The sequence below is a fragment of the Protopterus annectens genome, chromosome 5.part0 (assembly GCF_019279795.1).
Source record: "Protopterus annectens isolate FY-2018-M chromosome 5.part0, PAN1.0, whole genome shotgun sequence".
Taxonomy (NCBI): domain Eukaryota; kingdom Metazoa; phylum Chordata; order Ceratodontiformes; family Protopteridae; genus Protopterus; species Protopterus annectens.
In genome coordinates this window covers 791,093,794-791,111,686 of record NC_056735.1, presented here as the reverse complement: position 1 = coordinate 791,111,686, position 17,893 = coordinate 791,093,794, and the positions used below count along the sequence as shown (strand labels likewise).

General features: G+C 38.9%; 1 long non-coding RNA gene across 1 annotated transcript; it reads right to left on the bottom strand.

Moving 5' to 3' along the window:
- Window positions 1-15,492: 15,492 nt before the first annotated feature.
- LOC122802045 lies at window positions 15,493-17,053 on the bottom strand. The gene is made up of 2 exons (XR_006364856.1): window positions 16,953-17,053; window positions 15,493-15,620 (listed from the first exon to the last, which is right to left on the bottom strand). It is a non-coding gene; the product is annotated as an uncharacterized LOC122802045 (long non-coding RNA).
- Between the last annotated feature and the right edge of the window lie 840 nt (window positions 17,054-17,893).

The window sequence follows — 17,893 nt, the reverse complement described above, 5'->3', positions numbered from 1 at the left end:
GTGTGTGTGTGTGTGTGTGTGTGTGTGTGTCTTGAGGGTTGTTGAAAAAGTATACCTAGGGCACCATTTCACATAAGTCCAGACCTGTACATAAACCTGCTGCAATGTATAACTGTTCCAACTAAATTCCAGTGATGCCCCTTTATGAGATGGGCCACCATAGTCTGGTACATAGGCCTGTTGTAATGTAAGAGAACTGTAGTTACAAGTCACTCTCTGCTTGCTACTTATAAATGTTTGCAGCATGAAATAAAAGGTTACTTAGGAGGGGTGGTAGTGATGGGGTGATACCTAGATTGGAAGTCCCTAGGGGGCCCTTAACTTGACATCTGCTGGGGGTCCCCAAAATGGCAATACTGACCCTGTGCATACAGATTTGGATATGTTTTGTGCCTGACTTCCTACCCTCACAGCCTGCGTGTTTCTGCCACTACTGTTATTGTATCCACTGTCAGCACTTTTCTAAGAAGTATGGACAGGTGTTCTTTATTTTTTCCATTTTTTCTACATAGTTATGTATTTGCTTTCCCAGTATTCCTGCATTGGTAGGTTCATACATATACCCATGGAAATGTCTAATGTTTTACTACCTGCATATCTTTTCAAGCAACACTTTTTTTCTTCTCAACATTTACTGACTGTTTTGGTTCCTTTATATGACTAATAATGTCAGTGATGTTCTTCCTGTTCATTAATGCACTCATAGTAATGTACAGCACTATCAGCTGTGTGCTCTTGTAGATAGGCTGCCCCTTGCTTTCATTTATTCTGAATTGACCTCTGTTTTTGAGCCATGCACGCATTTCTAGATCTCAGTTTTTTTATGTACACTCCTTTGTTTACATTGTGCATACGAGCCATGCATTACTTCAAAGTACCTGCGAACCTATGCTGTGGTCTCAAGCTGAGGCTGTGCATTGTGTAGTGTGCCTTGGCTTCTTGCAAATTTGATTAGTAATGCTACAATTCATACAATGACTGCTGATCATATTTGGTTCAGTGCAACATGTACATAATGTTCATTAATCCCCAATTTGTCTTTGAAGCTTTATGGAAAATGTGAAATGTCTAAATTAAAAGTTTGAGTAACCTTTTTACATTATCTTCAAAGGATAAGGAAATATGTTTGATCATAAATTTCTTTACAGACGTCAGTAATATTTTATAAGGGATATAATCCCTCTACTACATTCTTTCTGGAGTAGCTGTTTCAGTAGAATTATACAGCATCTCTTCCTTCCCAAGAGACAGGCTAATAACAGCTGTCTATCATTCATCACCTGGCTGTTCCCCATACTCTGATGCCAGTGTTACCCCCCTGAAGTGACATCACGTCAACCTAAAATTTGGTATAAAAATTTCAGTGCAGGGTTATTAGAATATGAGAAGCTCTGTTTACATGTAGCATAAGAAATGTCAATAAACCAGGTAAAAAAAAAAAAGTTAATTCCAAAAATATTTATATCTGACTGCTGTTCATGCTAATGTGAGAGACAAGCAGCAACATTCAAGCAGTTTGTGATTCTGGAAACAACAGTACACATTGCAGCTGGCAGCAAAATAAGGATTTGCAACAGGACATGCTAATGAAGCAGAGAATCATGGTGGTGTGATTCAGAAACATCTGAAACAAGTGCAAACATGTTATACTCACTTTACCACTGGATTCTAATACACGGTGGCATGCAGTCAAAGGGAAACTTTAAAAAATGTTAGGAGCTGCCTTGGCAATTGTAAACCTGTATCTGCAGCAGGCTGTCATATGATATGCGGCTGCATGGTGCTAAGTAGGACAGGGACACCATTCAGGAAATTGTTGTCATCAGGTGACTCCATCTTGGACCCCATGGAAATCGTGGAAAACCCATCAGAGTGGAAAATAAGGTATGTGAAGCTTTATGTATATTACTTATAAGGACTTTTCAGTGACCTACTGGGGACACTGTGGGGGTTTTCAAAGGATCCTTCTTCAAGTATACTTCACCATTTGCTCAGTGCAATGCTTCAACATGTGGGTGACCATATCTGGATTCCACATACTCCATAGGAGACTGTCTTCACCATGCATAATTTCTATGCCACAGCCCATTTTTCTGAGATACCGGAAGCCATAGACTGTAGCCATATTGAAATAAAAGCCCCACCTAGTGAACTGGGAGGGAGGTACGTGAACAGCAAAGAAAATTAACTGTCAAGTGATCTGTAATGCATCTATAATCTGTTTGCAGGCAGCACAGTCAGGTTCCACTACTCCCATAGATAGCACTCCTGTCACCTGTATCTAAGGTTTGCAAGGGGCAACTTTCCACAGGGACATCTAGGGGGAGATGTATTATATGCACTAGAACCTTGACTCATGGCTGCTAAGAGAATCCTACACAACTTGACTGAGCAAGGTTACAACACTACACAAGCACAGACTGGAAATATTATAGTTTATGTATTTGGGTTGCTCCAATCATGGTTCTACTATCTGCATCCATCTGGAGGTGCCCTGCAATATATTCCTTCCCCTTCCATCAAAATGCTGACTATGTATGCTGCCTTACAAAATATAAGCAGTGGGGGAAAATCATAGCAGACAGAAGTGTGCACAAAATGCCATTGCATTGGCTAAAATGTAGCAAATTACTAATACAGTCACTGCTTAATCAAATTAAGAGTTAAGCAAATACAAATAGTAAAACTTATGTATCCAACCAAACCAGACTTTGCTTATCCATGCAATACCAGGCTATTGTGAGCATCAGACATAGGCAACCACAGGCTAGAGCATTAAAAGTGGCATTAGCAATGGTGAGTGATGAACCTGTAACGAAATGTTACAGTACATAAACAGCAGTAAACAGTATGTAAAAAGTAATGATATCTATACTGGAATATCAAAAAATGACTGCTAAATCCAGCAAATAGAGACACCAGTGATGATGTATTCAAATAGAACAAATTTATTACTTTCCTATGCATTTTGTACCCTATACATCAGGCATAATCAACCTATGTCAAATAACCCAATAGGGTTTACAGCAATGTCAGCATCATCTGCAAAAGTGGATGATGAAAATATCTAAGGAACTTTATGAGTAAGGAACATAGACAAATAAATTAAGGCACAAATAACAACTTACAGCCCCGCAGTGTGAAAAAGCATTTTTCCTAAACCCATGCATAGTCTGCTCAATTTGTGCATTGTAGTAGCCCAAGTCAGACTCCCCTACAGAGGTCAGGGCAGTCTCAGCATCATCTGCTCAGGGATATGAGCAAGCTGTCCTTCACAAACTGCTACCACAACTCTCAACTGTACAGATTTTCGCAGAATGTCTCGATTTTTGCCTCATATTTTTGCTTTATTTTTCCTAAAATTGTGGTTTTCTAGTAAATTAGTGGCAAATCATTAAAAACTGAAGTTAGAAAATAATGACAGACATTTGAGTTTCAGACTTCATACCATTCAAAAAATTCATACTAATGAAAAACCTGTTATCAACTTAAGTTTGTAAGAGCAACATTTAAAAATTGCCCCTATTTTGGGGCGTTTATCTCACTTTTATGTATGGCTTTGTCCAGATTTCTTGCAGAGGCTGAGAGGTATGACTGCTACTACCTCTGTTACTACTAAAACTACTACTACTACTACAGAAGTTAAACCAAATAAATAACATAAAAATTAGTACATATCCAAATGAAAACATGGCCTTTGACTAAATAAGCATTAGCCAACCACTCTGTGCCTTAGACATAAGTGACACTAAATCACAAATTGTGAAAAAGGCAGTGCATAATCAACATTTGAACAGTGTGTGTGTGTGTGGGGGGGGGTCACAAGAGGGGAGGTCTGAGACAGAAGAACTGTGCGTGAGAATGAGAGATGAGATAGTAGCAATTTTGGACTCATAGTGCCAGTATCTCCAGATGTAATGAAGCCGATTGTGAAATGTGAGACTGTATGTATGTGTTTATCTCAGTGTGTGTGTGTGTATGTGTGTGTGTGTGTGTGTGTGTGTGTGTGTGTGTGTGTGTGTGTGTGTGTGTGTGTGTGTGTGTGTGTGTGTGTGTGTGCATGTGTGTGTGGTGTCATAGTCAATGTGAAGTGTACTGTGTAAAGGTCTGCAAGGACACAGCCTCAGTATTTGTGCAAACACTATGGTTTGGCATCCTGGACAGGTGTGAGCATGTATGGTAGAGGATGTAGAGGATTAAGGTCATCTTGATGCTCTTGACTACATGAAATACCTCTGTTTGGAGTTCCACTGCTAGTTCCTTGACCCTAATGTCAAGTCAGTGTGCTTTCTGAATGCAAGCAATGCCTGCAGGATGAGCTGACATCACAACTACATCCATGATCTTGACCACATGGACGACCATATCAGGGTGTGGACATATCTACCACCAATGCAGCAGTGGATATAGTATCACAGTGGGGAGGGGAATCTGACATGTTGACAGCCATGTCAACTGACTTCTGATGAAGTGCAGGCAGAATGGACTTGTGGATGCTGCCCCCCCCCCCCAGCAGACAATGCAGAACAGACTCTGCATGGTCCGGTGCCTCATTCATCCTTTCCAAGGAGTCTCACACACATAGTTCATGCAGTCCTGTACAGCAGAATGCACAACATGCAGTAATCTATCTCTGCTAATGTCCTGGTGGAACTTTCCTATGCCTCCACAATTGGCCCTGAACATACAGTATTTGGCAGCTACTGATATACCAACCTCAGAGGTGGGTGGTAAGCATGCCTTGTCTGAGCACCTTGTCTGACACTCCTGTGTGATACATCATTCTCGTGAAGACTCCCCAATCTCTGCAACTGGAGTTACCACGCTAATCTGATCAACTGTACCACCATCATCTATGTGCACTCTCAGACGTGACTGTGTCATGGATATACGTAGACATAATGACTGTGTGGGAGCCACAATCCCCATATCAGACATACCCTTTTCCACCACAGACTGTGCCTGTTCATCACTGCCATCATCATCAGAGGAAAGCGTACCTTCAACATCAGATGGAGGGAGGTCCACAGTACTGGTGCTAGACAATGCTTTACCTGTTAATACACCAAGAAAAACAGAAACACAAAAGAAACCTAAACATAAATAATGCGCTGCCTAGGCCAACAGGCAGAAAAACTCAACCAAACATGCAGATATAACAATCTCTAAGATTATACTACATTTTACTAATTAATAAAAAAGTATGCCCATACCGTGTGCAAGTGGTCATTGTACCTCAGTGCCAGATGTACCTAGACAAAATTGTATTTGCTAGATGTATAACAGGTCACAAATTATTATAAATTGTAAAGGTGGGCATAATATATATTTAAATGGCAAACCTGGAGCAAAAATAGCCATAAACTTCTGGTTCTGCTCCAGCCATGCCCCTACATCTAGCACCACACTATGAAATTCTCCTTTGCTTGCTGGATCCCTTACAGTTGACTGGAACTCCTTCATCTCAGGGAGTTGTGGTTTGGTAGATGGCCCACCCCTAGTAGCCATTTACTACTATACCACAGCCTTTGTTCTGTGAGTAGTCTCCTTAATCATGTCAGTGGTCCTATGTCAGACCATACAGTAGTCACGGACATGACCACCAGCAGCACTGATAGTGTCAACCACTTATTGCCAGATAAGGTCATGGAAGGACTTGTTGGCAGAATGTGTATCTAGGAGCTGTGCAACATGGAAACAAAACACCTGTATTATATGACCTCATTCTCAGCATCTGAGATAGGAAGTTTCTGTGAAGGTGACCCAAACTTATCTTTGGATTTTAGAGCCATATTCCTGTTGCAATAGAAGAAAAGCATTTATATTCAACAGGCATAGTACATAAGGTGGAGTAGTACAGGCTATTATACTTATGGAGCAGTATATATCAGTACGCAGTCAGTGGACAAGCATAGCACATAATGGGAAGTAGTACAGGCTATTATACATATGGAGTAGCATATATCAGTATGCAGTCAGTGGTCAAGCATAGCACATAAAGGGGAATAGAACAGGCTGTTATACTTATGGACCAGTATACATCAGTATGCAATCAGTGGTTATCATCATAGAAACTAATCTATATAACAATGCAAACACTCTAATATCTCATATACATTAACCCCCATAGGATAAAAGTTATAAACTTTAGAAATCAAGAAAATATAGTACATGCTATAATATATGCGCAATAATAATATACAACTACTAAGTAAAGAAAAACATCTTAAGCAGTGGAGCAGTGGTGAATATAAAGAAGTTTATATATAGGTTAGGCAAAGAGATGAATGCTCTTGTTAAACACTGTAAGGAGTATGAGGGGCATTATTTTAAATTTACGATAATTGATGTTTTAGACATAAACCAAAGGGGTGGTCCCTGGACCCAACAACTGGAGAAACAAGAGGCGCTATGGCAGGTTAAAACTAATACGATAAACTGGTTGGATATCAATGATGCTCTATCCTTAGCCTATTTCATGAAGTTAAAAGCATTAAATAGATAAATTAATTGATATACATTTTTTCCCTCTATTTATATAACTTTACATTTTATATGTACATATGTATATGTTTATTAATAGCATTTTTCCCTATACTATTTTGACAAGGGCATGATTTTTGGGGATTGGTGTGTTATTTGCTGTACATCTTAGTTTGTTTTTTATCATAACATGGGTGCTGTGGTTGAATTGTACTGTGACTGTTGAATGTTTATCAACTTTATGAATATTCATTATATGGTTTTATTCTATTGGTTCAATGTTAATTGGGGGGTGGATATGTTTGTTGTAGTTGAGCCCAGTAACAGTTTTCTAATTTCCTTGAAAAGGTCTCTGATTCACCAAAGATGAAAGCGCTTGGAATACTGTTTATACCTTTTGGATTTGTATGTGACTACACCTTTTGTGTGTTTTATTGAATAAATTTCTGGATAAACTATGAGTTGGCTTTTGTACCTGAACCCACTGCTGCTGTTTCTGTCATTTGGAGTTTGTGTTGCCTACTACATTTTTTACTGGTTTGTTATTATGGCAGCAGAGGGTCAAGGGATTGATTCACAACAGTTGTTCTCTCAGACATTTGACCAGTCCATGGATGATCTCAATTGCATAGAATGTATGTCTGAGAGGCTAGAGTGAACTGAATGCTCTCAAGGTGTAGGAGTAGCTATGGACGTCAATGATGTCAAGAACGCAAACCAGGAAAGTAGGGAATGCAGCTTCTACAAGCACCGTTCTTAGGTTGCTTGATAATACATATTTAACTCCTATAAATGGACCTTTATCTAATGAAAACCCTTGTTCACAGCATGGGATGACTGGGAGAGTTAATCGACCTCCAGGTGAAGGTTTTAATGCTTCAAATACCCGGAATAATTGTATGGGACAGAATGAGTTTTTTTTTGTGCTGGTGACTGGCTGCAGGAAAATCCGAGGCTGACACCAGTAAATGCTGTAAGTACTATTGATTACAGCACTAAACTACAGAAACTAAACCATTACTTACTGAAAATAAAGAAAGTACAATTAGAGAACTCATACTTTTAAGAATGTTTGAAAGCTAAGATTGTACCAAAGCGTATACAAATGTGGAGATTTCCAACTGGTTTAACTGCTAACTTGCCCTTGCATAAAGAATTAATAAACATGTTTGCTAGACATAGATTTGTGTATATTGACACTGTGGTTAAGCACAATGAGATTTTTTTGACTGGTTTAATTAATGATGCTACTGAACTGGATAAGGTAATTACAGGGGACAGAGCTCATTTGGACAATTTATTTGATTATAATAGAGTTTTTAAATCAATTGAGCACCAAATTAATATTATTAAAAACAGAAAAATAAGAAAGCTTGAAAGGGATAAGGGTCAGTACAATGAGAATAAAGCAGACGCTGAACCCCCAAGGTCACAGACTTGGGTGGCACTGAATGAATTTAATGATGGTTATGACGAACCAGTTGTGACTACTTTTTTAGAAGAGGAACAAGTTCCTCCATTGAGGAGGTCTAAACACCTCCAACAGAGATACAACAGAAACCTTCCCCGGTGGAGAGGCCCACGCTGCAAGTAGGGGTCGAGGAGGTACACCGTGAATTGAAGGGAGAATTGGTGAGGGGTTTACCGGGGCAGGAGGTAATTGATGACAGTGAATTAAAGGTCTGTGTTATTGTGAAGAATAAAGCTGGTGATTTTAATGTGTTTAACTTTTCCTCCCTGGATGTGGATGTAACAATATGTAACCTGTTATCTAGGGGTATGACATTTGTACCAGAAAACAATTTTGATTTATCAGACACATTGATTGACTTGAAACACTATGCAAAAAGTTGAATTTTAGCATTTTGTTTAAATCTGATGAATATGTAAGTAATCCCCTGCACATTTCCAGTACTTATTATCCACCTGTCCAGCCATCTCTACAAATATTCGAAAAGTTACATGAAATTGATATAAGGAATTTAAGAAACAATGGTTGCATTACTAATTTAAGTATTAATGAAATAGAATGTTTCAGTAATCTAAGATCTAATTTTGATATTAGAATTATTAAATCGGATAAAAGGGGTGGGGTGGTCATAATGGACAAGGTGGATTATAATCGGAGAATGATGGATGCCTTATTGGGAGATGCTTATGTGAAGAGCTCTTTGAATGAGTTGAATGTTTCATATAAGAAGATTTGTAATGTCTTAAATGGCTTATTTATTGAAGGTTCTATTACAGTTGATGAATTCAACTTTTTATCTACCTCTTATCCAAGAATACAGTGTATGTTTGGTTTGCCAAAAACTCACAAGTGTTTATTTGATTCCCCCCATGAGACCAATTGTTGATGGTCGAGGGTTTATAACATATCCGTTGGCCAAATTCTTGGATATCAGGTTGAAATCACTTTTAATGGCAGAAAGTAATTTATGTAGAGTCTCCTGGGACTTTCTTGAAAGAATCAACAAGTTGAACTATGTTGATTCAGGCATTTTATTACCATGGATGCCAAAGACCTATACACAGTGATACCCCATGAGCTTTGCCTTGAATGGTTTTGTGAATTTTTATGTGAGAAGGCTGTTCCTCAACCTAGGGTTAACATATATGAACAATTGTTGGAGGTGGTATTGATGAATAATTTTATATTTTTTAACAAAGAATACTTTCTCCAGAAAAATGCGGTTGCCATGGGTTTACCATGTGGTGGGCTCTATGCAAACATTGTCATGCTCCAATGGGAGAAAAAATATTTACTGAACTCAGTTTACTATGAATACTGTAGAATGTACATCCGTTTTTTGGATGACATTTTTATTTTTTGGGTGGGTCCCATGATAAGATTACAGAATTTTTAGATTTTATAAACAACTCAACACAATTTCTACATTTTACTTGTAGTTTTGATGAGAATTAAATAGCATATTTGGATGTTAAACTAGTTAAGAATAGGTCAAGGAAGGTTTTTCAATCTGAAATCTTTTTTAAAAAGACATATTCAAATAGTTTCCTTCACTTTGATATTGGTAACCCTTATAGACAAAAGAAGGGGTGGTAAAAGGTTAGCTAGTTAGCGCTGCCTGAATGGTTACCTCCTTTGATGCATTTTTAAATGAATGTGAACTGTTGAAGAAAATGGTTTTGAAAAGGGGTTATCCTAACTCACTTGTGAATGAGGTCTTTATTGAGGTTTTGAATAAGACGGAGAAAGGTTATTTCAAGGCTATCCTTAATCAGAATGTGGATGAAACTTGTTTGATCAATATACCCAATGTTAACAAGGAGTAACTTATGGAGATTTGACTTGTGTTACGACCTATTATGGGCCCAGTTAAATAGTCATTGAAGCGAATGCTGATGACACAGATTACTCAAACTTGGTCATTGTGGACCAAAATGGAAGTGAAAGGGCCATAGGAGTAACACAGTTGGGATCAGCTCTAGTTATGACCTATAATAGGTCCAGTAAATTAATTATGGATATCTTATATAAGAATTGGGTAATTATTGCATCTTGTAATGACATTTGACAATGGGTGGGTGCGAGACCGAATATTATATACAAACGGGCTAGGGCACTTAAAAATGTCCTTGCATCTTGTAAGAGGGGACCTATGACTAGTTACATGAGGAAGTGTGGGGCTTATTCATCTTGCACACATACTCTTGAGGGCTCATCTTGTGTTATCAATGGGGTTACTATAAAACTGAGAAGGAAGACCACATGCCAAACTGAAAGGGTGATATACTATGCCCTATCCATGGTTTGTCCCGCTTTCTACATCAGGAAAACAGAAAGGAGATTAAGATGTAGGATATATGAGCATTTAAGGGACATTAGGTTAGGCAAAGAGATGAATGCTCTCACTAAACACTGTAAGGAGTAAGAGGGGCATGATTTTAAATTTACAATAATTGATGTTTGAGACATAGACCCAAGGGGTGGCCCCTGGACCCTAAAACTGGAGCAACAAGAGGAATTATGGCAGATTAAAACAAATGCAATAAACTGGCAGGGTATCAATGATGCTATATCCTTATCTTGTTTCTTGAAGTTAAAAGCATTAAATAGATAAATGAATTGATATACATTTTTTACATGTATTTATATAACTTTACATTTTATATGTATATATGTTTATTAATAGCATTTTTACTTATACTATTTTGACAATGGCATGATTTTTGGGGATTGGTGTGCTATTTGCTGTACATTTTAGTGTGTTTTTTATCATGACATGGGTTCTGTTGTTGAATATTTATGAACTTCATGAATATTCATTATATGGTTTTATTCTATTGGTTCAGTATTAATTGGGAGTGGATCTGTTTGTTGAAACTGACCTCAGTAACACATTTCTAATTTCCTTGAAAAATTATTTGATTTACCAAAGATGAAAATGCTTGGAATACTGTTTATACCTTTTGAATTTGTATGTGGCTATACCTTTCTTGTGTTTTATTGAATAAATTCCTGGATAAACTGTGAGTTGGCTTTTGTACCTGAACCCACTGCTGCTGTTTTTGTCATTTGGAATTTGTGTTGCCTAATACATACATTTTTATCAATTATGGGTCCTAAAACCTTCTCTATATACAGAGAGAGAGAGATGGTCTGTACACTGGCCACGACATTTTATTTTATTTATTTTTATTTTACATTTGTTAACCGGGCTAGTCCAGCTGGATACAAGTCCATTTTCAGTGGAGGCCCGAGGAGAAAAGCTCCGCTATCTACTACATGGTCATAAAAACAGTACATACAAAAATATCACAATGGTTATAAGTCAAGTATGCATATAAGTCACAAGTAAGAAAGGCAGTAGCAACAATTTCAGGAAGTTTATAAAGAAGGGGATAGAAAGACAAGGTAATTATTTAAGTACAGAAGTGGTAGGAGAAGGGAGAGAAGAAATTAAGTTTTGAGTTATAAGAGAAGTATTGTTATTTAGTTGACAGGAAAAAGAAAATAAATTGAAGAAATATATTTGGAAGAATCTATGCGGATTGAAGAAGGAGAATAGAAGGTCATAGAGGAGCTAGATCAACTGGGATTGATGCAAGAACAAAGCCAGTGTTTAGTAAGAAAGAGTTTCAATTTAGTCTTAAATAGTGTAATGGAAGTGTGGGCTGCAAGGTCTGGAGGAAGTTGGTTCCAGATCTTACCAACTGAGTTTGAAAATATGGAATCACCTGCTGTATTCTTAGAACGAGAAGTTTGAATCAGTAGTTTATTAGAAGAGCGTAGGGCTTTTAAGTTATTGTAGGGTTTTATAAGGGTGGAGAGCATGGGTATGTTTTCAGGGTGGTAAAGGGCTTTGTGGGCAAGTGTAAGCTGATAGTACTGAATTAGGTGGGGTAATTCCAGCCATCCTAGTTTAGAGAGGTTCTGACAGTGATGTGTTTTATATGGAGAGGCAGTGGCAAACCTTGCAATGTTGTTGTAGGCTGTTGTGAGCTTATTAATGTTATGCTTGGATAGGTTAGAATAAATGGGGGAAGCATATAATAAAGTGGAGATGAGATGTGTTCTTGCTATGGTAGTTCTTGCTTCAGTAGTGAGGAAAGTTCTGATTCTATAGAGAGAACCTAGTTTTCTATTAGTTGCTTTAATGCTGGAGTTAATGTGAAAATCAAATTTTAGTAGATTGTCAATAGTAATACCCAATAGTTTGGTTGTTTGGTCAGGAGATATAAGGGTGCCATTGTTAGAAGTAATTGTGAAATTAATAGGGAGATAGGTGTGTAGGTGAGAAGAGGAGGAGTTTAGTTTTTTTAGGGTTTAAGAGGAGACAGTGGTTAGAGAACCATTGCTCAATAGTAGTGAATGTCTTTTGGGTAAGGTAGTGAAGGTCAGCTTGGTTTGTGGCAGAGCAAATGATGGTGGTGTCGTCAGCATACTGAATGCAAGTAGTTAGGGGTGTGGCAAGATACAAGTCATTAATGAAGATGGAAAATAAAAGAGGACCTAAGATGGAGCCTTGAGGGACCCCTAAGGTGGTGGGGAGAAGTTCAGAGAGATTGTTGTTCCATAAAACAGCCTGTTTACGGTTTTGAAGGTAGGAAGTGAACCAAGTTAAGGCAGGGGTGTCAAGAGAGAGTGATTTTAAGCGATGAAGAAGGAGTTGGTGATTCACCATATCAAAGGCTTTAGAAAGGTCTACAAAGAATGCTGATGAGAGAAGATTGCTATTACGGTTAATATTAATGGAGTCAGTGAAGGATATTAAGGCTGTGGTAGTACTGTGGTAAGGGGAAGCCATGTTGGCAGTTAGCGAGGAGATTGTTAGAAAGGAGGTGATTAAGTAACTGTTTGTGGATGCATTTCTCCATTATTTTTGCAATAGGAGATAGCAGTGCTATAGGGCGGTAGTTAGAGTATTCAAATGAGTCGCCTCCTTTGAAGAGGGGGATGATGTGTGAGATTTTCCATAGGGAAGGTATAGTATTTTCGGTTATGGTTCTGTTTATTAGTAGAGATTGGGTAGGCAACCGCTTTGGCACCTAGCTGGAGATATTCAGCTGGGAGTTTGTCAGCTGAAGGGGTAGAGGCTTTAAGTTTTTGAAGTAGATTCAGAATATAGGAGGTAGGTATGGGTTTAAGTTGCATACGTGGAGGAGTGTAGCTTGGGCTACCTAATAAAGTGGGGTCAGGGGTTTGTTGGTTGGCCAGATTAAGTATAGTAGATGTAAAGAAGTTATTAAAAGCATTAGCTGTTTGTAAGGGAGAGTCAGGGCAGGAGCCAAGTGGATTTGGAGTTTCAACTTTACCGGGGACAGAAGTGTGTTAATAGATTTCCAAAATTTGTGTGGATGATGGTGGGATGATTGCTGTAGGCGGAAGTAAAAGTTCTTTTTATCTTTAATGATAGCTGACTTTGTCATGTTCCTTTTTTGTTTGAAGTTAAGGTGGTCAATGGGGTCTTTGGAGGTTCGCCACTGAGACCATGCCTTATTTCTATTAAGGATCAGCTGTTTTGTGTTGGTTGTAAGCCATTGGGCTGTTTTATATTTCATCGGATAGATCGCATAGGTGCATGTTGGTCTAGAATAGAAAGAAAGGTTTTATTAAAGAGGTTAACAGCGTCGTCGATAGGGAGAGTTTTAAGAGGAGACCAGTTAACCAGGGTAAGGTCATTTTGAAACTCTTGAGGGTCAAAGTGTTTTTGCTGCGACATAGTCGAATTAGTGGAGGTTGTTTTAGCTGAGTTTTGTGCCTAATGATGTATGTGAGAGAGTGGTCACTAAGGTCATCTGGGAGGGTACCTGTTGAATACTTTTGTTGGGGACTATTTGTAAGGATCCAGTCGAGTATGGTATCTTTATTATTGCTCTTATTAGTTCTGGTTGTAGAGTTGATGGTTTGGTGGAATCCGTGCAGGTTGATAAGGGTGGATGGATTAGCTTGATTGCAAGCATTCCAATCAATATTGAAGTCACCTAGGACTATGGTTTCTTGAGGAAGATTAGTAGAAAACCAGTTAAGTAGGTTTTCTAATAAGGGGGGGTTGTTGCCTGGTGGAAGATAGGTGCAGATAATATTAATAGTTTTGTGTGGGTTAAGGGAGATTTTTGAAATAAGAAGTTCAGCGTTAGAGTCATATGGAGGGGTTTGGGCTGATTTCTTCACATCCAGTCCAGTTTTAAATAGAATGGCTACCCCACCACCTTTTTTATTAAGACGGTCCTGTCTTAGGATGTTATAGCCAGGGGGAATGATTTCATTATCTTTTATAGGGGGTTTGAGCCAGGTTTCGGTAAGACAGAGAATGTCAAATTGCTGGACTTCTAGAAGGGCATGGAGAGCTGGAAGTTTATTGCAAATGCTACGGATGTTAAGATGAGCTATTGAGAGAGATTTAGTAGGTTTAGCATCTGGTGTATGAGTATTTTTGATTTGTGGGGAGTTAGGGGGTGTTGTTGAAGTGTTTGGGCCTGGGTTGGGGTGGATGTCCCCATCAAGTAATTGTAGATTATGAATAAGGTGATTTAATTGTGAAGGCTTACAGAAGTACAAGTATTTTGTGTGTTTGAGAATAAGGTATTTGATATGTGAGAGTCTGTGATATTTAGAGTCAAGATATGTGTTGCAATATGTTAGACTAAGATGTGTTGTGAGTGTAGATGGGGGGGTAGTTTGGGTGTGTCTATGTGGAATGTTAACATTAGGATTTAATGGTTGTTCATAGTAGGTTATTAGGTAGGTGGTGGAAAGAATAGTTAGAAGAGTTAGAAGTAGGAGAGGATGGTGAGTGTTGTACATGTTGAGAAGAGTAGAAGACCGTATAAAATAGGAGAGTTAAGAGGTAGAGAGGGAGTGAGTGGGAGGGGATGACTATGGAGTAGGCGGAGAAGAGTATGTTCTGATTGGTTGCAGAATGTGGTGGGTGTGGTTATGTGGGGATAAATGTAGAGGTGCTAGGGGTGGGATTTGGGGGCAGGGAGGGGAGCGGAGTGAGCCCGCAGGGCGAACGGAGCGGGTAGACACAAGAGAGAGGAATTCAGCAGGAAACAATCAGAGAAAGTGAAAAACAGACAGGTAAGTGAGTGAACCAGTGAGTTATTTAATGTATAGAGATAGGAATAAAGAGGAGCTGGAATGGAGGATTATAGGTGGAGTATGAGAGGTCAGGTTAAGAAGCAGTTCAGGAAGACACTACAGTTAGAGGACAGGTAAGAAAGGTTAGTGAAGGCAGAAGATAAGCATAAGGGTGGGAGAAAGGGAATCCACAGGAGAACAGTAGTAGAGGTGCCACCTGGTGGCAAGATGTATGATTACAGGGACAGACAGTATGGTAGAGGGCTAAGTACTGCCTGCAAGGGGGGAAGGAGTGTGTTATGCTGACACACAAGGATAGTTGAGGAAGATAGAGATAGAAATGAAGTGGAGGTATGTAATGTGGATAGGGGAATTTGTAGGCTGCTGGAAGTACAGGAGGGGTGCTTAACTCGAGATACACTAAAACAGTAAGTCTGGTCAAGCAACAAAATGTAGCGTACTTTAATTCTCAAAGTGAGTCGGTGCCTCTTGAAAGCACAAGATATGAGCTCAGGTTTGAGGTTCTTTTGTTCCCAGAAGAGTGGAAGGCAGGAAAGGAAGCTGTGCTTTAGTTACACAGGAGACCACTCTGTTAAAAGGTAATTGGGGAAAGAGATAGTGAATGAATAGAGCTTATGAGCTGGCAGAGAAAAAAGTAACAGTGGAAAAGCTTATTTAAAAACAACATTAACACTGTAATACTGGGTACAAAACATTAAACATTGAATAATGAAAACAATACGATGATTCAGAGCATACAGTAGTGCAAAATACCAGGTATAACTTTTTGCATTAAGAAACAATTGCAACAGGATAACATTCAAGTATGGTACAAGACAAATGCACGTTGTAATAGTGAGCTATCATAATTGTTAGCCGTTAGTGGAATCTGGCATCCCCTATCCTATGGTAAACCATGAGTAAAAGTTCTTTTCCAGAGAAAAGAGACTAAGTATCAGCAGGGACTAGAAGATTAAGGAGTTAAACTCACTTAAATAGTGTTGGGGTAGGAATTCCTTGCCTCCACGCACACGCTCACGCTCACTTCTACACAGGTCTAAAATATGGCGCCCTCAGTTGCCCCACGCTCAATTTACACCTGCCTGTAATCTGGGGTCTTCAGTAAAAGAATTAATACTGTTTGGTAACAAAAAACAGGAGTTTCAATAGGGGTACAGCGATTGAGCAGGTCAATGCGCTGTTACAGAGATACTATAGACACTGTGGATCCTCGCGGTCCCGCTAGTCGGACCCGAGTCTACTAAATCTTCAGCGACGCTGTACAGCTGCGCTAGTGTTTCAGTTTAGGGTGGGCCTTTGAGTAGCGCTACACACCTGGTAAATGACGCCAAGGGTAGGAACGCCCACGCACGCCACACCGCTACAACAGTGCAAAGGATGGGTTAAGGACAAAAAACAAATGTAACTGATTCAGGTATAACATAACCTTTAGCCAGTAGGAACAAGTTGAATACGATGCAGCAAAATATAACTAGATTCCACAATAAACAATGTAACACATTCCGGTGTATCTGAATCTTTTGCCAGTAAGAACTGGTTGTATGCGATGCAGGAAAGTATAACCAAGTTCAACAGTTAACGAAGTACCTATAGACACAACATTCAAGTCGCTCCCTTTAGCAGCTAACAGAGGCCTTGGCGAGACTAAAAGTATGTCAGTAGCATATATCCATTAAAGCCAGGCCGTGTATGCTAACAATCTGAGGTATCTGAAACAAACACACTCTCATACACAAGGAATTCAAATGCATTTGTTATAGTGATAGAAAATGGGTAATAGCGTTCACATGAGCTTTTTTAAAACAAACATTCAAAGTTTAAACAAATGCAAATTGTACAACTGTAAAATGACACAAAATGAAGCAACTATCAATAAAGGCATATGCATACAAGTACTCACAGTCCCGGGATAGGCTCCTTATCTCCAGTTATCCAACAGCCAACAATACCAGGGGAAGAAAGATGGCGTCAATGGGCAGGGGGTTGTATTTATAAGTTATAGTTAGATGAGGGTAGGGAGAATAGGGAGTGACCCTAGTAATAAGCCATAGGGAGGAGTTTGAAAGCTAGAGAATATCCCATTACAGGATTGTGGGATGAGGTTTGGGATAGTGGAGGTGAAAGTTGGTAGATGTATAGGTATAAGAAAGACTAATAGGTAGTGTGGGGTAATGGAATGAAAGTCAAGAGTTGGACACAGCCGAGGTGCGCAAAGAGGTCAGAGAGTACAGTAATAGTTAGAGGAGGTAGTGAGAACACTGTAAAAGGATGAAAGTATAAGTAGGCTATAAGAGGGTATCAAAGCTATAAAAGAGAGACACAAGAGAGAGGAATTCAGACATGACACAATTGTCCTCATTGGTGGACAGTTAGCATTTTTATGTACTTTAGGGAGGCCTTGAATAGATGGTATAAGGGGTATGTCAACCGTAAACATACACTTATCAATAATACCACTCTTAAAATTATCCTCAAGCATAGAGTTAATGCCATATATCATGTTGCAAACCTGATTCAAACTAATAACAGTATCAAAAATGATCATCAGCCAGCTACATTTTCATGGCAGTAAAATAAAAAGCCTTATCCATTATAACACTGGGACCTCCCTTATCGGCTGGCCTTATTACTATGCTGCTATCATTACATAAATGCAGCAGAGCAATCCTCTTGTTTATAATTCAAATTAGAAGACCTCTTATTGCGTCCCCTTTGGGCACAATAGTTTGGAATATTTCCAAACGTGTGTTGAGCTCTACAGAGACTGAAGTGTTAGAGAAAGGACTATCCTTTATACCTACCTGTATGAGTGAACTTTCAGTTATTGTCTTTGACATTAAA